A 21116-nucleotide genomic window follows, 5' to 3' on the forward strand; every position below is an offset into this window, starting at 1 on the left:
TCCTGGATGCCCAGCAGGGTTACTGCTACTGTTACTGCTACTGTCCTGGATGCCCAGCAGAGTTACTGATACTGTTACTGCTACTGTCCTGGATGTCCAGCAGGGTTACTGCTACTGTCCTGGATGCCAGCAGGGTTACTGCTACTGTCCTGGATGCCCAGCAGGGTTATTGCTACTGTCCTGGATGCCCAGCAGGGTTACTGATACTGTTACTGCTACTGTCCTGGATGCCCAGCAGGGTTACTGCCACTGTCCTGAATGCCCAGCAGGGTTACTGCTACTGTCCTGGATGCCCAGCAGGGTTACTGCCACTGTCCTGGATGCCTAGCAGGGTTACTGCTACTGTCCTGGATGCCCAGCAGGGTTATTGCTACTGTCCTGGATGCCCAGCAGGGTTACTGATACTGTCCTGAATGCCCAGCAGGGTTACTGCTCCTGTCCTGGATGCCCATTATGGTTACTGCTACTGTCCTGGATGCCCAGCAGGGTTACTGCTACTGTCCTGGATACCAACAGGGTTACTGCTCCTGTCCTGGATGCCCATTATGGTTACTGCTACTGTCCTGGATGCCCAGTAGGGTTACTGCTACTGTCCTGGATGCCCAGCAGGGTTACTGCTACTGTCCTGGATACCAACAGGGTTACTGCTCCTGTCCTGGATGCCCAGCAGGGTTACTGCTACTGTCCTGGATGCCCAGCAGGGTTACTGCTACTGTCCTGGATGCCCAGCAGGGTTACTGCTACTGTCCTGGATGCCCAGCAGGGTTACTGCTACTGTCCTGGATGCCCAGCAGGGTTACTGCTACTGTCCTGGATGCCCAGCAGGGTTACTGCTACTGTCCTGCATGCCAAGCAGGGTTACTGCTACTGTCCTGTATCCCCATCAGGGCTACTGCTACTGTCCGCGATGCCCAGCAGGGTTACTGCTACTGTCCTGGATGCCCAGCAGGTTATTTCTACTGTCCTGGATGCCCAGCAGGGTTACTGCTACTGTCCTGGATGCCCAGCAGGGTTACTGCTACTATCCTGGATGCCCAGCAGGGTTACTGCTACTGTCCTGGATGCCCAGCAGGGTTACTGCTACTGTCCTGGATGCCCAGCAGGGTTACTGCTACTGTCCTGGATGCCCAGCAGGGTTACTGCTACTATCCTGGATGCCCAGCAGGGTTACTGCTACTGTCCTGGATGCCCAGCAGGGTTACTGCTACTGTCCTGGATGCCCAGCAGGGTTACTGCTACTGTCCTGGATGCCCAGCAGGGTTACTGCTACTGTTACTGTTACTGTCCTGGATGCCCAGCAGGGTTACTGCTACTGTCCTGGATGCCCAGCAGGGTTACTGCTACTGTTACTGCTACTGTCCTGGATGCCCAGCAGAGTTACTGATACTGTTACTGCTACTGTCCTGGATGTCCAGCAGGGTTACTGCTACTGTCCTGGATGCCAGCAGGGTTACTGCTACTGTCCTGGATGCCCAGCAGGGTTATTGCTACTGTCCTGGATGCCCAGCAGGGTTACTGATACTGTTACTGCTACTGTCCTGGATGCCCAGCAGGGTTACTGCCACTGTCCTGAATGCCCAGCAGGGTTACTGCTACTGTCCTGGATGCCCAGCAGGGTTACTGCCACTGTCCTGAATGCCCAGCAGGGTTACTGCTACTGTCCTGGATGCCCAGCAGGGTTACTGCCACTGTCCTGGATGCCCAGCAGGGTTACTGCTCCTGTCCTGGATGCCCATTATGGTTACTGCTACTGTCCTGGATGCCCAGCAGGGTTACTGCTACTGTCCTGGATACCAACAGGGTTACTGCTCCTGTCCTGGATGCCCATTATGGTTACTGCTACTGTCCTGGATGCCCAGTAGGGTTACTGCTACTGTCCTGGATGCCCAGCAGGGTTACTGCTACTGTCCTGGATACCAACAGGGTTACTGCTCCTGTCCTGGATGCCCAGCAGGGTTACTGCTACTGTCCTGGATGCCAGCAGGGCTACTGCTACTGTCCTGGATGCCCAGCAGGGTTACTGCTACTGTCCTGGATACCAACAGGGTTACTGCTACTGTCCTGGATGCCAGCAGGGTTACTGCCACTGTCCTGGATGCCCAGCAGGGTTACTGCTACTGTCCTGGATGCCCAGCAGGGTTACTGCTACTGTCCTGGATGCCAGCAGGGTTACTGTTACTGTCCTGGATGCCCAGCAGGGTTACTGCTACTGTTACTGTTACTGTCCTGGATGCCCAGCAGGGTTACTGCTACTGTCCTGGATGCCCAGCAGGGTTACTGATACTGTTACTGCTACTGTCCTGGATGCCCAGCAGGGTTACTGCTACTGTCCAGGATGCCCAGCAGGGTTACTGCTACTGTCCTGGATGCCCAGCAGGGTTATTGCTACTGTCCTGGATGCCCAGCAGGGTTACTGATACTGTTACTGCTACTGTCCTGGATGTCCAGCAGGGTTACTGCTACTGTCCTGGATGCCCAGCAGGGTTACTGCTACTGTCCTGGATGCCCAGCAGGGTTACTGCTACTGTCCTGGATGCCCAGCAGGGTTACTGCTACTGTCCTGGATGCCCAGCAGGGTTATTGCTACTGTCCTGGATGCCCAGCAGGGTTACTGATACTGTTACTGCTACTGTCCTGGATGCCCAGCAGGGTTACTGATACTGTTACTGCTACTGTCCTGGATGCCCAACAGGGTTACTGCTCTTGTCCTGGATGCCCAGCAGGGTTACTGCTCTTGTCCTGGATGCCCAGCAGGGTTACTGCTACTGTCCTGGATGCCCAGCAAGGTTACTGCTACTGTCCTGGATGCCCAGCAGGCCTACTGCTACTGTCCTGGATGCCCAGCAGGCCTACTGCTACTGTCCTGGATGCCCAGCAGGTTATTGCTACTGTCCTGGATGCCCAGCAGGCCTACTGCTACTGTCCTGGATGCCCAGCAGGCCTACTGCTACTGTCCTGGATGCCCAGCAGGGTTACTGCTACTGTCCTGGATGCCCAGCAGGGTTACTGCTACTGTCCTGGATGCCCAGCAGGGTTACTGCTACTGTCCTGGATGCCCAGCAGGTTATTGCTACTGTCCTGGATGCCCAGCAGGGTTACTGCTACTGTCCTGGATGCCCAGCAGGGTTACTGCTACTATCCTGGATGCCCAGCAGGGTTACTGCTACTGTCCTGGATGCCCAGCAGGGTTACTGCTACTATCCTGGATGCCCAGCAGGGTTACTGCTACTGTCCTGGATGCCCAGCAGGGTTACTGCTACTATCCTGGATGCCCAGCAGGGTTACTGCTACTGTCCTGGATGCCCAGCAGGGTTACTGCTACTGTCCTGGATGCCCAGCAGGGTTACTGCTACTGTCCCTGGGGAAGACTGGTTTAATATGGTTTGTGGAAAACCCTGCTGACCGAGGCAGGACGTGTGGTGGGAGGGACATATATGCTGCCACCTCCATCTGCCCAGCCTGGAGGTTATACATCAGTGCTTGAATCACTGTCCTCTGGGGCATCTGGGCATACAAGTCCTTGGCTTGGGCCTATTGGGCTTGATGGGCTTGCGACTGGTGGGCATTTAGGGCCTGAGCGTGGGCCTGATAAAGTCTATGGATTGAGTAGAATATAGTATAACTTTGTGCCAATGATGCAAGTTGTATATACATGTAGTTGTTGCCATGCATGAGAGCCCCACATTGTAGCCTGTACTTTTAATATATTCACTGATCATGTACTCTACTTTGGCAAATAAAGGTGCAGTTTAGGCATGAATGTCTTTGAGATCATGTTTCAGTCATATCCAATACCAGGAGTATCACATTCCAGTCTTTGAATGATGCTGAGTCTGCATGTATGTATTACATTTATACACTTCAACAGTGTTTACCACTCCTGCCCCTGGGACATCAATGATTACACATTGTAACTTTCCACCTTCTCTCTCCCCCTTCTCTCTCTCTCCCCCTTCTCTCTCCATCTCTCCGCCTCACTCCATTCTCTCTCCCCTTTCTCTCTCCCCCTCACTCCCTTCTCTCTCCCCTTTCCACCTTCTCTCTCCCCCTCACTCCCTTCTCTCTCCCTTTACCACCTTCTCTCTCCCCCTCACTCCCTTCTCTCTCCCCCTTTCCCCTTTCTATCTCCCCTCACTCCCTTCTCTCTCCCCATTCTCTCTCCCCATCTCCCTCTCTTCCCCTCTCACCCTTCTTTCTCCCCTTCTGCCCATTTTCTCTCTCCCCCTCACTCCCCCCTCACCCCCTCTCTCCCTTCTCTCTCCCCATCTCCCTCTCTCCCATCTCTCTCCCTTCTCTCTCCACCTCTCCCCCTTCTCTCTCCCTCTCTAGTTCCATCACTTCTACAACCGGTACTTCCAGTAGGGCCGCATTGAGCTTCAATGAACTTTTCCAGCTTTCAAAACCACCATCACTACCCCCTGGACCAGCCACGGACTACCCAGGTACGATGCCCCGAAGTCCGCCTCCGCCTCATCCACCACCCATTGAGCCAGTGGAAGCAGTGGAGAGACCCCAGTGCTCAACACCCTCTCCCCAGGTTTAGGTGACCCTAGCCATGCTAGTGATGGGAATGGAGGGGCATCTATGATGCACCATGACTTCCACAAGCTGTCTGTTCAAGCCAAGCCTACCACACCACCACTTCCACCATGGGGGGGCCCTGTCGTCCGGCCTCTGCCCATGCTTGGTGAGGGTTCCCAGGCACAGCTCCAGCCACCGATGGCCTCCCCCTGGATGTCTCACTCCAACCCGCTCTACAGAGAGTCTATGATGACTTCTCACAACTGTGCCAACACAGCCTCCTCCTCTTCCTCCTCCTTCGCTCCAGTCTTCCCTCCACCCTGCCCTGCGCTAACTGTTGCTACATCCAGGGCCCTACAGCCCCCACTACCTCACGGCTGCCCCAAACAGGATAGGCTAGTCCAGAGAGACTCTACTACCTCCATCCCCTCTATAAACCCACAAAGAGAGATCTAAATTGACAAATAAAGGTATCCTAAATGTTATGTGGGTTCTTTCTCTGTTAATCAGTTTTTTTCTGTTAATCAGTTATTTTATCTGTTAATCAGTTATTTTCTCTGCTAATCCGTACGTTATTCACATCTACCAGCTGCAATATTATGTTTACATCCCAAATGCACTATTCCCTATATAGTACAGTTCTTTTGACCAGAGCCCTATACACCCTTCTCAAAAGTGCCATTTGGGAGGCTTATGTCTGTGTTCATTCAACCAACTTTAAATAGAATTACACTTCATTTCTTTGCCAACAGGTGGCAGCAGAGTCACACCATTCCATAGCAACAGCTATACTTGTAGGAGTGTTTACGTTTTGTGATGTTTACCCCATAATTAGGTTAGGGGTTTTTCCCAAATGGCACCCTACTCCCTATGTAGTGCACTACTTCTAACCAGGAACCATGGGGCTCTTGTCAAAGGTAGTGCACTATATAGGGAGGTTTCTGACATATGTAATATTACTGCTACAGTATATTGGTGGGGCTTACTATGTGGTTGTCTGGATCTGTAGTCAGTGGGTGGGGCTTACTATGTGGTTGTCTGGATCTGTAGCCTGTGGGTGGGGCTTACTATGTGCTTGTCTGGATCTGTAGCCTGTGGGTGGGGCTTACTATGTGCTTGTCTGGATCTGTAGCCAGTGGGTGGGGCTTACTATGTGCTTGTCTGGATGTGTAGCTAGTGGGTGGGGCTTACTATGTGCTTGTCTGGATGTGTAGCTAGTGGGTGGGGCTTACTATGTGGTTGTCTGGATGTGTAGCTAGTGGGTGGGGCTTACTATGTGGTTGTCTGGATGTGTAGCCAATGGCTTGTTATTGGCTACCCAGATATTAACGTCTCGTACAGTAAGTACACTGTAGCCCACAGGCATAGCAATAGTAGCATAGGAATCCTGCATGTATGATGTAATATTCTAATAATGAATAATATACTGTATATATAATTAAAGTAAATTATGTAATGATAACTTTTATGCATTACATTATACTGGGCTACACACACAAACAGTCCTAACAGCATGAATGTTGAAACCCACAGGTACTCAAAGGTACTCTAACAGCCTCTCTCTCTGTCTCTCTCTCCGTGTCTCTCTCTCACTGTGTGTCTCTCTCTCACTCTGTGTCTCTCTCTCTCCGTGTCTCTCTCTCTCTCTCTGTGTCTCTCTCTCACTCTGTGTCTCTCTCTCAATGTGTGTCTCTCTCTCTCTGTGTGTGTCTCTCTCTCGCTGTGTGTGTCTCTCTCTCGCTCCGTGTCTCTCTCTCTCTGTGTCTCTCTCTCTCCGTGTCTCTCTCTCACTGTGTGTCTCTCTCTCTGTGTCTCTCTCTCACTGTGTGTCTCTCTCTCACTGTGTGTCTCTCTCTCGCTCCGTGTCTCTCTCTCTCTGTGTCTCTCTCTCTCCGTGTCTCTCTCTCACTGTGTCTCTCTCTCTCCGTGTCTCTCTCTCACTGTGTGTCTCTCTCTCACTCTGTGTCTCTCTCGCTCTGTGTCTCTCTCGCTCCGTGTCTCTCTCGCTCCGTGTCTCTCTCTCTCTCTCTCTGTGTCTCTCTCTCACTGTGTGTCTCTCTCTCAATGTGTGTCTCTCTCTCTCTGTGTGTGTCTCTCTCTCGCTGTGTGTGTCTCTCTCTCGCTCCGTGTCTCTCTCTCTCCGTGTCTCTCTCTCACTGTGTGTCTCTCTCTCACTCTGTGTCTCTCTCGCTCCGTGTCTCTCTCTCTCTCTCTGTGTCTCTCTCTCACTGTGTGTCTCTCTCTCAATGTGTGTCTCTCTCTCTCTGTGTGTGTCTCTCTCTCGCTGTGTGTGTCTCTCTCTCGCTCCGTGTCTCTCTCTCTCTGTGTCTCTCTCTCTCCGTGTCTCTCTCTCACTGTGTGTCTCTCTCTCTGTGTCTCTCTCTCACTGTGTGTCTCTCTCTCACTGTGTGTCTCTCTCTCAATGTGTGTCTCTCTCTCTCTGTGTGTGTCTCTCTCTCGCTCCGTGTCTCTCTCGCTCCGTGTCTCTCTCTCTCTCTCTGTGTCTCTCTCTCTCTCCGTGTCTCTCTCTCACTCTGTGTCTCTCTCTCGCTCCGTGTCTCTCTCTCTCTCTCTCTCTGTGTCTCTCTCTCACTGTGTCTCTCTCTCTCTCAGTGTGTCTCTCTCTCTGTGTCTCTCTCTCTGTGTGTCTCTCTGTGTGTGTCTCTCTCTCGCTCCATGTCTCTCTCTCTCTCCGTGTCTCTCTCTACGTCTTTCTTTGTGGATCTGTGTAATCTGAGGGAAATACGTGTCTCTAATGTGGTTATACATTTGGCAGGAGGTTAGGAAGTGCAGCTCAGTTTCCACCTCATTTTGTGGGCAGTGTGCACATAGCCTGTCTTCTCTTGAGAGCCAGGTCTCAAAAGCTCTGCACCCCCAGCAGCAACTTGCTCAAGTCCCCCCCCCCCCCTCTTCAAAGGGGGAGACACTCTAGACCCAAACTGTTACAGACCTATATCTATCCTGCCCTGCCTTTCTTAAGTCTTCGAAAGCAAAGTTAACCATTTTGAATCCCAAAGTACCTTCTCAGCTATGCAATCTGGATTCCGAGGTGGTCATGGGTGCACCTCAGCCACGCTCAAGGTCCTAAACGATAGTAACCGCCATCGATAAAAGACAGTACTGTGCAGCCATCTACATCGACCTGGCCAAGGCTTTCGACTGTCAATCACCACATTCTGATCGACAGACTTAATAGCCTTGGTTTCTCAAATGACTGCCTCGCCTGGTTCACCAACTACTTATCTGATAGAGTTCAGTGTGTCAAATCGGAGGGCCTGTTGTCCAGACCTCTGGCAGTCGATGGGGGTGCCACAGGGTTCATTTCTTGGACCGACTCTTTTCTTTGTATATATCAATGATGTCGCTCTTGCTGCTGGTGATTCTCTGATCCACCTCTACGCAGACGACACCATTCTGTATACTTCTGGCCCTTCTTTGGACACTGTGTTAACAAACCTCCAGACAAGCTTCAATGCCACACAACACCCCTTCCGTGGCCTCCAACTGCTCTTAAATGCTAGTAAAACTAAATGCATGCTCTTCAACCGATCGCTGCCCGCACCCACCTGCCCGCCCGACTAGCATCACTATTCTTGATGGTTCTGACTTAGAATATGTGGACAACTATAAATACCTAGGTGTCTGGTTAGACTGTAAACTCTCCTTCCAGACTCACATTAAGCATCTCCAATCCAAAGTTACATCTAGAATCGGCTTCCTATTTCGCAACAAAGCATCCTTCACTCATGCTGCCAAACATACCCTTGTAAAACTGACTATCCTACCAATCTTTGACTTTGGCGATGTCATTTACAAAATAGCCTCCAACACTCTACTCAGCAAATTTGATGTAGTCTATCACAGTGCCATCCGTGTTATCACCAGAGCCCCATATACTACCCACCACTGTGACCTGTATGCTCTCATTGGCTGGCCCTTTTTTTGTTTGTGGCAAACTCACAACAAAAAGTTGAGAATGTGAGAATATATCAAATGTCTCCAACATTCTCTCTCCCCAAGTTCCATCTCTCAACCCTTGTTCCTTCTTCCTCTTCTCCCCCCTTTCATACTTTCCTCCTCTCCTTCTTTATCACCTTCCCTCTATTTCTATGTTTTTCTAGTTAGAAACAGGACGTTTTTTTTTTTTACAAGGACATGCCCTCTGGCTCTCTTTTACAGTTTCAGCAGTGTGTGTGTGTGTGTGTGAGGGTATTTGCGTGTAATGCTGACAGAGGGGTTTTCTCCTTCACTACTGGAGCGCCACACACACACACACACACAGATAATTTTACGTTTATTTCACATTTTTTAAAGCATTTTTTTAATTTTATGAAATAAGGTCACTAATTTGTAAGGTCCTGGTCGTCTTGGTGCCAGTTGAAAGGAAAATCCCAAAACCTGCAGACACTGGGCCCTCCATGGAATGAGTTTACATTTACATATTTACAGACTGTGTGTAAGAGAGAGAGATGTTTACTGTAAATTTTTATTGTTTATTTCACTTTATATATCCACTTTATATATTATCTACCTCACTTGCTTTGGCAATGTTAACACATGTTTCCCATGCCAATAAAGCCCTTGAATTGAGAGAGGGAGAGAGAGAGAGGGAGAGAGAGGGAGAGAGGGAGAGAGGGAGAGAGAGGGAGAGAGAGGGAGAGAGGGAGAGAACGTCAGTTTGGCCCGAGCGATGTGGATGGGTAACCGGGCCAGAGCGATGTGGATGGGTAACCGGGCCAGAGCGATGTGGATGGGTAACCGGGCCAGAGCGATGTGGATGGGTAACCGGGCCAGAGCGATGTGGATGGGTAACCGGGCCAGAGCGATGTGGATGGGTAACCGGGCCAGAGCGATGTGGATGGGTAACCGGGCCAGAGCGATGTGGATGGGTAACCGGGCCAGAGCGATGTGGATGGGTAACCGGGCCAGAGCGATGTGGATGGGTAACCGGGCCAGAGCGATGTGGATGGGTAACCGGGCCAGAGCGATGTGGATGGGTAACCGGGCCAGAGCGATGTGGATGGGTAACCAGGCCAGAGCGATGTGGATGGGTAACCGGGCCAGAGCGATGTGGATGGGTAACCAGGCCAGAGCGATGTGGATGGGTAACCGGGCCAGAGCGATGTGGATGGGTAACCGGGCCAGAGCGATGTGGATGGGTAACCAGGCCAGAGCGATGTGGATGGGTAACCGGGCCAGAGCGATGTGGATGGGTAACCAGGCCAGAGCGACGTGGATGGGTAACCGGGCCAGAGCGATGTGGATGGGTAACCGGGCCAGAGCGATGTGGATGGGTAACCAGGCCAGAGCGATGTGGATGGGTAACCGGGCCAGAGCGACGTGGATGGGTAACCAGGCCAGAGCGATGTGGATGGGTAACCGGGCCAGAGCGATGTGGATGGGTAACCAGGCCAGAGCGATGTGGATGGGTAACCGAGCCAGAGCGATGTGGATGGGTAACCGGGCCAGAGCGATGTGGATGGGTAACCAGGCCAGAGCGATGTGGATGGGTAACCAGGCCAGAGCGATGTGGATGGGTAACCAGGCCAGAGCGATGTGGATGGGTAACCGGGCCAGAGCGATGTGGATGGGTAACCGAGCCAGAGCGATGTGGATGGGTAACCAGGCCAGAGCGATGTGGATGGGTAACCAGGCCAGAGCGATGTGGATGGGTAACCGGGCCAGAGCGATGTGGATGGGTAACCGGGCCAGAGCGATGTGGATGGGTAACCAGGCCAGAGCGATGTGGATGGGTAACCAGGCCAGAGCGATGTGGATGGGTAACCGGGCCAGAGCGATGTGGATGGGTAACCAGGCCAGAGCGATGTGGATGGGTAACCGGGCCAGAGCGATGTGGATGGGTAACCGGGCCAGAGCGATGTGGATGGGTAACCAGGTACTTTAAAAATACGTTTGCAGGACAATAAACATATTTGCCTGCCACTCCTGGGAACCCTGTACATACGGTGCCTTCGAAAAGTATTCAGACCCCTTGATTCTTTTATTTTGCTACGTTACAGCCTTATTCTAAAATTGGTCTAAAAAAATCTACACACAATACCCCATAATGACATCACAATACCCCATAATGACATCACAATACCCCATAATGACATCACAATACCCCATAATGACATCAGGTTTTTAGAATTGTTTTGCTAATTAAAAATAAATAAATAATGGAATACCTTATTTACATAAGTATGAGACTCTCTTGTCTGCTGAAACCAAGATTAAATTCTTTGGCCTGAATGCCAAGCGTGACGTCTGGAGGAAACCTGGCACGATCCCTACAGTGAAGCATGGTGGTGGCAGCATCATGCTGTGGGGATGTTTTTCAGCTGCAGGGACTGGGAGACTAGTCGGGATCGAGGCAAAGATCAACGGAGCAAAGTACAGAGAGTTTAAACATGAATCACTAGCCACTTTAAACATGTCTCACGAGCCACTTTAAACAATGTCACTTAATATAATGTTTATATACCCTACATTACTCATCTCATATGTATATACTGTACTGTATACCATCTACTGCATCTTGCCTATGCTGTTCTGTACCATCACTCATTCATATATCTTTATGTACATATTCTTTATCCCTTTACACTTGTGTGTATAAGGTAGTAGTTGTGAAATTGTTAGGTTAGATTACTCGTTGGTTATTACTGCATTGTTGGAACAAGAAGCACAAGCGTTTCGCTACACTCGCATTAACATCTGCTAACAATGTGGATGTGACAAATACAATTTGATTTGATTTGACTAAACAACTTTTTTGCTCGCTTTGAGGACAATACAGTGCCACTGACACGGCCCGCTACCAAAACCTGCGGACTCAAACCAACGTGAGTAAAACGTTTAAATGTGTTAACCCTCGCAAGGCTGCTGGTCCAGAAAGCATCCCCAGCCTCGTCCTCAGAGCATGCGCAGACCAGCTGGCTGGTGTGTTTACGGACATATTCAATCAATCCTTATCCCAGTCTGCTGTCCCCACATGCTTCAAGAGGGCCACCATTGTTCCTGTCCGCAAGAAAGCTAAGGTAACTGAGCTAAACGACTATTAACGACTAACGGCCCCGTAGCACTCACTTCCGTCATCATGAAGTGCTTTGAGAGACTAGTCAAGGACCATATCACCTCCACCCTACCTGACACCTTAGACCCACTCCAATTTGCTTACCGCCCCAATAAGTCCACAGACGACGCAATCACCATCACACTGCCCTATCCCATCTGGACAAGAGGAATACCTATGTAAGAATGCTGTTCATCGACTATAGCTCAGCATTTAACACCATAGTACCCTCCAAACTCGTCATTAACCTCGAGACCCTGGGTCTTGACCCCGCCCTGTGCAACTGGGTACTGGACTTCCTGACGGGCCGCCCCCAGGTGGTGAGGGCAGGTAACAACATCTCCACCCCGCTGATCCTCAACACTGGGGCCCCACAAGGGTGCGTTCTCAGCCCTCTACTGTACTCCCTGTTCACCCACGACTACGTGGCCATGCACGCCTCCAACTCAATCATCAAGTTTGCGGACGACACAACAGTGGTAGGCTTGATTACCAACCACGACGAGACGGCCTACAGGGAGGGAGGTGAGGGCCCTCGGAGTGTGGTATCAGGAAAATAACCTCACACTCAATGTCAACAAAACTAATGAGATGATTGTGGACATTAGGAAACAGCAGAGGGAGCAGCCCCCTATCTACATTGACAGGACAGTAGTGGAGAGGATGGAAAGTTTTAAGTTCCTCGGTGTACACATCACGGACAAACTGAAATGGTCCACCCACACAGACAGCGTGGTGAAGAAGGCTGGAGGCTGAAGAAATTCGGCTTGTCACCAAAAACACTCACAAACTTTTACAGATGCACAATTGAGAGCATCCTGTCGGGCTGTATCACCGCCTGGTACGGCAACTGACCGCTAAGTTAGCTAGCTTGCTAACGCGTAACAACATTAGCTAATTAGCCAACGTAGCTAACGACGTTAACATTCATGGTTACAAAAGAATCCAGTCGTGCAGCTGACATTACACACGTTGACTTCTCTCATCATATCGAGCCTACGGCTCTTGGAACGTTGTTGTCATGCCGACACGATTTGTTTGACCTTCTAGAAATAACAATGGACCTCTTCCATATGTCCCTGTGCCCGGATGTGGGAGCCAAGGATCATCATGATCACATGACAGAAGAACAAACAGAGGTAGGTGTTTGTTTGATTTGTCATCTAATAAGATTATTATTATTCTATAATAGGCCTACAACACATATCATTACCATAACAGATTCATTGTATTTTCTCAACAGATCACCACTGAAGACACAGAGGAGATTAGTCTCTCTCAGATCCTTATCCAACACGATGCCTCAATGTACGAGCCAGTGCCACCCCGGGTGTAACAGTATAACTTTAGACCGTCCCCTCGCCCATACCCGGGCGGCGAACCAGGGACCCTCTGCACACATCAACAGCAGTCACCCATGTTACCCATCGCTCCACAAAAGCCGCGGCCCTTGCAGAGCAAGGGGAACTACTACTTCAAGGTCTCAGAGCAAGTGACGTCACCGATTGAAACGCTATTTAGCACGCACCGCTAACTAAGCTAGCCGTTTCACATCCGTTACACGGGCAAGGAGGCTTACTGGTGTGGAGGAGGTGTTGGCTGTCCAGAGGACTCTCCTGGGGGAGGTCACGGCGCAGAGTGCAGGACGAGCTGCTGAAGGAGAGAGATTAGCCCTGGAGAAGGAGAAGCTAGCCCTGGAGAAGGAGAAGCTTGCCCTGGAGAAGGAGAAGCTAGCCCTGGAGAAGGAGAAGCTAGCCCTGGAGAAGGAGAAGCTAGCCCTGGAGAAGGAGAAGCTTGCCCTAGAGAAGGAGAAGCTAGCCCTGGAGAAGGAGAAGCTAGCCCTGGAGAAGGAGAAGCTAGCCCTGGAGAAGGAGAAGCTTGCCCTGGAGAAGGAGAAGCTAGCCCTGGAGAAGGAGAAGCTAGCCCTGCTGGAGAAGGAGAAGCTAGCCCTGGAGAAGGAGAAGCTAGCCCTGGAGAAGGAGAAGCTTGCCCTGGAGAAGGAGAAGCTAGCCCTGGAGAAGGAAAAGCTTGCCCTGGAGAAGGAGAAGCTAGCCCTGGAGAAGGAGAAGCTAGCCCTGGAGAAGGAGAAGCTAGCCCTGGAGAAGGAGAAGTTTGCCATGGAGAAGGAGAAGCTAGCCCTGGAGAAGGAGAAGCTAGCCCTGGAGAAGGAGAAGCTTGCCCTAGAGAAGGAGAAGCTAGCCCTGGAGAAGGAGAAGCTAGCCCTGGAGAAGGAGAAGCTAGCCCTGGAGAAGGAGAAGCTTGCCCTGGAGAAGGAGAAGCTAGCCCTGGAGAAGGAGAAGCTAGCCCTGCTGGAGAAGGAGAAGCTAGCCCTGGAGAAGGAGAAGCTAGCCCTGGAGAAGGAGAAGCTTGCCCTGGAGAAGGAGAAGCTAGCCCTGGAGAAGGAGAAGCTAGCCCTGGAGAAGGAGAAGCTAGCCCTGGAGAAGGAGAAGCTAGCCCTGGAGAAGGAGAAGTTTGCCATGGAGAAGGAGAAGCTAGCCCTGGAGAAGGAGAAGCTAGCCCTGGAGAAGGAGAAGCTAGCCCTGGAGAAGGAGAAGTTTGCCATGGAGAAGGAGAAGCTAGCCCTGGAGAAGGAGAAGCTAGCCCTGGAGAAGGAGAAGCTAGCCCTGGAGAAGGAGAAGCTAGCCCTGGAGAAGGAGAAGTTTGCCATGGAGAAGGAGAAGCTAGCCCTGGAGAAGGAGAAGTTTGCCATGGAGAAGGAGAAGCTAGCCCTGGAGAAGGAGAAGCTAGCCCTGGAGAAGGAGAAGCTAGCCCTGGAGAAGGAGAAGTTTGCCATGGAGAAGGAGAAGCTAGCCCTGGAGAAGGAGAAGTTTGCCATGGAGAAGGAGAAGCTAGCCCTGGAGAAGGAGAAGCTAGCCCTGGAGAAGGAGAAGCTAGCCCTGGAGAAGGAGAAGTTTGCCCTGGAGAAGGAGAAGCTAGCCCTGGAGAAGGAGAAGCTAGCCCTGGAGAAGGAGAAGCTAGCCCTGGAGAAGGAGAAGCTAGCCCTGGAGAAGGAGAAGTTTGCCCTGGAGAAGGAGAAGCTAGCCCTGGAGAAGGAGAAGCTAGCCCTGGAGAAGGAGAAGCTAGCCCTGGAGAAGGAGAAGCTAGCCCTGGAGAAGGAGAAGTTTGCTCTGGAGAAGGAGAAGCTAGCCCTGGAGAAGGAGAAGCTAGCCCTGGAGAAGGAGAAGCTAGCCCTGGAGAAGGAGAAGCTAGCCCTGGAGAAGGAGAAGCTAGCCCTGGAGAAGCGAAGAAGCCTTGAAGTTTAATATTCTAAAATAAATATGTTTCGATATCATACAACCCTTTTTTTGGGGGGTCATGTGAATCAACTTATTATTTAAGTCAGCCACCTCCAAAAACGTTTGTTTGATGCTTATTTGTTCCAGCTGCAGTTGATGGGAACTTGATGAGTCTTTCCACATGACGACACACAGCACTAACCACCCGACTCACAGAGGACTGACTAACTCCCACTGTCCCTGCAAGCAAGGTTTGAAAGGATCCCGATGCCAGGAATCTCAGGGCCACCATGATTTGTAGGATGATTGGTAGAGGGCATAATCTCATGGTCATTTAGAAGGTCACGGCCCCCTACATGATAGAGCGTCGTGGTAGTCGATATTGCCTCAGTAGAACACGGTCAGGGACATGTTGAGGATCCATCCGATCTCTGAGAGGCCTCTGTGGGTTCTCCCTCTCTATCTCCCTCTCTAGCAGCTACCCAAAGAACTTCCATCCTTTAACGTTCAGTATCATAGTAAAGCTTTGAATCACTGAATATTTCCGTTATATTATTACTGTTTTTTTACTATAGTTGTTTTAATAACTGTTCTAATCAATACTGTTGAAATGTATTTTTGAAATGCTCACCTCCTGGGCCCAGTAGACACAAGAGAAGGGTTTTAGATGTCACGCCCTGACCTTAGAGATCCTTTTATGTCTCTATTTTGGTTTGGTCAGGGCGTGAGTTGGGGTGGGCATTCTATGTTTTCTATTTCTGTGTGTTTGGCCAGGTGTGGTTCTCAATCTATGTGGTGTGGTTCTCAGTCTATCCTTGTGTCTTGTGAGTGGTTATTATCTGTTTTTGTGTCTGCACCAGATAGAACTGTTTCGGTTTCGTTCGTTCTCTTTGTTATTTTTGTTATTTCAGTGTTCAGTTAATAAAAATCATGAACACGTACCACGCCGCACCTTGGTCCACACCTTCTTCCAACAGCCTTTACATTAGCTGTCCTAAAGTTAAGTACATTTCCAAGAAGAAATCCTAATGAATTCTTTTCAAGAATCCCATTTTTTCTTAACTATTTTTCTTAGGAAGAAACTTAGCGAAAACATTAAGAACATTTCCAATAACTTTATTGAGGAATAGCAACATTGCTTAACTTCCTATAGTTAAGGAAAAAATGTCAGTTAAGAAGAAATGTCTTCTTAAGAAGGTTTTGTGAATTCAGCCCCTGGACCACATCACACTGCTTCAGTTCTACAAGCTTCTAGGAAGTGCCAGCGGGCCACTCCAGAACAGCTTGGTGGAAACACCCACAGAACCTGGTCGGCAGACATGAGGCAGGCACATATTATTTTTATGACTACACACTAACCAAAATTAAGTGTGTGTGTGTGTGTGTGTGTGTGTGTGTGTGTGTGTGTGTGTGTGTGTGTGTGTGTGTGTGTGTGTGTGTGTGTGTGTGTGTGTGTGTGTGTGTGTGTGTGTGTGTGTGTGTGTGTGTGTGTGTGTGTGTGTGTGTGTGTGTGTGTGTGTGTGTGTGTGTGTGTGTGTGTGTGTGTGTGTGTGTGTGTGTGTGTGTGTGTGTGTGTGTGAATCATGTAATATAATATTTAAGCCATGCTGAGGTCAACAATAAAATACACTATGTTAAGCCATGCTGATTCAGTAAGATAAATCCAATCGGACTGAAATAATTATATTTATTTAACTAGGCAAGTCAGTTAAGAACAAATTCTTATTTTCAATGACGGCCTAGGAACAGTGGGTTAACTGCCTGTTCAGGGGCAGAACAACAGAATTGTACCTTGTCAGCTCGGGGGTTTGAACTCGCAACCTACCAGTTACCAATGCTCTAACCACTAGGCTACCCTGCCACCCCAGGCTGAATGCACATTTCTGTGATTCACTAGCTAACTTTAGCTTGCTAGCTCAGTGACTGCAGCTGGGTGAAGAAATATGCACCTCTTCCTGTTTAAATCATACTGGTTCCACAAAACCAACCAGTGGCCAGAAATATATTACACCAGGGTTGGTTTAGAAACCCCATTGACAATCAATGAATGGGAAATGGTTTAGGTCTGTTTGGGAAATGTTAGATTTAAACCTATCCCCAACCTTAACCATGCAGAGTTAATGCCTAACCTTAACCATGCCGAGTTAATGCCTAACCTTAACCATGCAGAGTTAATGCCTAACCTTAACCATGCAGAGTTAATGCCTAACCTTAACCATGCAGAGTTAATGCCTAACCTTAACCATGCAGAGTTAATGCCTAACCTTAACCATGCAGAGTTAATGCCTAACCTTAACCATGCAGAGTTAATGCCTAACCTTAACCATTCAGAGTTCATGCCTAACCTTAACCATGCAGAGTTAATGCCTAACCTTAACCATGCAGAGTTAATGCCTAACCTTAACCATGCAGAGTTAATGCCTAACCTTAACCATGCAGAGTTAATGCCTAACCTTAACCATGCAGAGTTAATGCCTAACCTTAACCATGCAGAGTTAATGCCTAACCTTAACCATGCAAAGTTAATGCCTAACCTTAACCATGCAGAGTTAATGCCTAACCTTAACCATTCAGAGTTAATGCCTAACCTTAACCATGCAGAGTTAATGCCTAACATTAACCATGCAGAGTTAATGTCTAACATTAACCATGCAGAGTTAATGTCTAACCTTAACCATGCAGAGTTAATGCCTAACCTTAACCATGCAGAGTTAATGCCTAACCTTAACCATGCAGAGTTAATGCCTAACCTTAACCATGCAGAGTTAATGCCTAACCTTAACCATGCAGAGTTAATGCCTAACCTTAACCATGCAGAGTTAATGCCTAACCTTAACCATTCAGAGTTAATGCCTAACCTTAACCATGCAGAGTTAATGCCTAACCTTAACCATGCAGAGTTAATGCCTAACCTTAACCATGCAGAGTTAATGCCTAACCTTAACCATGCAGAGTTAATGCCTAACCTTAACCATGCAGAGTTAATGCCTAACCTTAACCATGCAGAGTTAATGCCTAACCTTAACCATGCAGAGTTAATGCCTAACCTTAACCATGCAGAGTTAATGCCTAACCTTAACCATGCAGAGTTAATGCCTAACCTTAACCATGCAGAGTTAATGCCAAACCTTAACCATGCAGAGTTAATGCCTAACCTTAACCATGCAGAGTTAATGCCTAACCATAACCATGCAGAGTTAATGCCTAACCTTAACCATTCCGAGTTAATGCCTAACCTTAACCATGCAGAGTTAATGCCTAACCTTAACCATGCAGAGTTAATGCCTAACATTAACCATGCAGAGTTAATGTCTAACCTTAACCATGCAGAGTTAATGCCTAACCTTAAGCTTGGAAAGATATAGAGATATAGAGAAGTAAACGAATGTCTACAAATGTCTAATTCTGACGTTAGACTGTGAGACCTTGTTGACTTTACTACCACAACTTGCAACCCATAACAACTTGTTACTCCCATTAACAGTTTAACTTCCTCTTTAAATCTCCTAATGATTTATGATCCTCTATGACGAACTATAGTGCCTCAAGGGAGTTGTAACACCATGGACTCTGTGTGTGTAGTGAGGGAGTGTGCACTGTGGGACTAAGACCACTAGAGGGCACTCTTACACACTCTTATTTTACTAGGCAAGTCAGTTAAGAACATAATTCTTATTTTCAATGACGGCCTAGGAACAGTGGGTTCCTGAACTGCCTGTTCAGGGGCAGAATGACAGATTTTGTACCTTGTCAGCTCGGGGATTTGAACTTGCAACCTTTCGGTTACTAGTCCAATGCTCTAACCACTAGGCTACCCTGCCGCCCCGTGGGACTGTTACCATGACCAGCCTCAATAATATTGATGTGGTAGGTTTGAGGTTACTTTAGAAAAACAGCTTCTATCTCAAGGACATCAGACTGTTAATTAAACAGCCATCACTAACATTGAGAGACTGCTGCCAACATACTGACTCTAATCTCTAGGCTCTTTAATAATAATAAAAAAATTGATGTAATAAATGTATCACTAGCCACTTTAAACTATGCCACTTTACATAATGTTTACATACCCTACATTACTCATCTCATATGTATATACTGTACTCTATACCATCTACTGCATCTTGCCTATGTCGTTCGGCCATCACTCATTCATATATTTTATTCATTCCTTTACACTTGTGTGTATAAGGTAGTCGTTGTGAATTGTTAGATTACTTGTTAGAATTGTTCGATTACTTGTTAGAATTTACTGCATGGTCGGAACTAGAAGCACAAGCATTTCGCTACACTCGCATTAACATCTGCTAAACGTGTATGTGACAAATAAAACTAGATTAGACTTGATTTGATTAGGAAGCCTGTTTACAGTTATGTTTACCTGCGGATATTGGTTATTGGTCTTCTTTTTACCAGAGCCATTGGAAACTCATTCACAATGATTGATTTCCTTACATCTTCAACACTGTATAGGTATAGAGGACTTATAGAGGAATGGGTATAGGATTGTACGAGCTAACTGAACCACTTAAAATCCCACTGGGGTAACAACAACTGTTACGAGGATCTGCTGGAATGAACCGTTGCCACTATAACTCAGAGTTTACATTATAACTGAATGGAATTAGAATTGGGTTATTATAGCAGAATGGATTTGGGTCATGGGTAATGTTTAAACCTCTTTGGGCTGCAATCCCGTTAATGGGATGATATGACAACAGCCAGTGAAAGTACAGGGCGCCAAATTCAAAACAACAGAAATCTCATAATTAAAATTCCTCAGACATACATGTGCAGGTATGTTATACCGTTTTAAGGTCATCTTGTTGTTAATCCCACCACAGTGTCCGATTTGAAATATGCTTTTCAGTGAAAGCACCACAAACGATTATGTTAAGTCACCACCAAGCCACAGAAAAACACAACCATCTTTCCAGCCAAAGAGAGGAGTCACAAAAAGCACATATAGAGATAAAATGAATCACTAAACTTTGATGATCTTCATCAGATGACACTCCTAGGACTTCATGTTACACAATACATGTATGTTTTGTTTAATAAAGTTCATATTTATTTTAAAAAATCTGAGTTTACATTGGAACTAGTTACATTCACTAGTTCCAAAAACATCCAGTGATTTTGCCACTTCGATTCAACAGAAATACTCATCATAAATGTAGATGATAATACAAGTTATACACATGGAATTATAGATGTACCTCTCCTTATTGCAACCGCTGTGTCAGATTTCTTTTTTTACTTTACGGAAAAAGCAAATCATGCAATAATCTGAGACGGCGCTCAGAATAATACTCAAATCAGCCGCCATGTTGGAGTCAACAGAAACCAGAAATGACATGATAAATATTCCCTTACCTCTGATGATCATCAGAATGCACTCCCAGGAATCCCAGGTCCACAATAAATGCTTGATTTGTTCGATAATGTCCGTTATTAATGTCCAATTAGCTACTTTTGTTAGCACGTTTGGAACACCTATCCAAACTCTGGTGCTGGTCGACCATATCTTCGGACAAAAACTTCAAAAAGTTATATTACAGGTCGAAGAAACATTGCAAACTAAGTACAGAATCAATCATTAGGATGTTTTTATCATACATCTTAAAGTTCCAACCAGAGAATTTCTTTGTGTCTTGAGGAGGAACGGAACGCAGGAAGATATCATGTGGTATACGCATGACCGGGAAATGGCTGACTGCCAGTAGTCTGACTCATTCCCCTCTTATTCAGTCCCACATCACAATAGAAGCCTCATTCAAATTTCTATAGACGGTTGACATCTAGTGGAAGCCCTAGGATGTGAATCTTCATTCATATCCCAGTGGGATTTCAATAGGGAATGGGTTGAAAATATACCAACCTCAGATTTCTCACTTCCTGTTTGGATTTCTTCTCAGGTTTCTGCTTGCAATATGAGTTCTGTTATACTCACAGACATCATTCAAACAGTTGTAGAAACTTTGGGGTGTCCAATACTAATAATAGTATGCATATATTAGCAACTGAGGCTGAGGAACAGGCCGTTTACTCTGGGCACCTTTCATCATCTGCTCAATACTGCCCCTGCAGCCCCTGCAGCCCCTACAACCCCTACAGCCCCTACAGCCCCTACAGCCCCTACAGCCCTTGCAGCCCCTACAGCCCCTACAGCCCCTAGAGCCCCTGCAGCCCCTACAGCCCCTACAGCCCCTACAGCCCCTGCAGCCCCTACAGCCCCTACAGCCCCTGCAGCCCCTGCAGCCCCTGCAGCCCCTACAGCCCCT

The sequence above is a fragment of the Oncorhynchus kisutch genome, linkage group LG16 (genome assembly GCF_002021735.2).
Source record: "Oncorhynchus kisutch isolate 150728-3 linkage group LG16, Okis_V2, whole genome shotgun sequence".
Taxonomy (NCBI): Eukaryota; Metazoa; Chordata; class Actinopteri; order Salmoniformes; family Salmonidae; genus Oncorhynchus; species Oncorhynchus kisutch.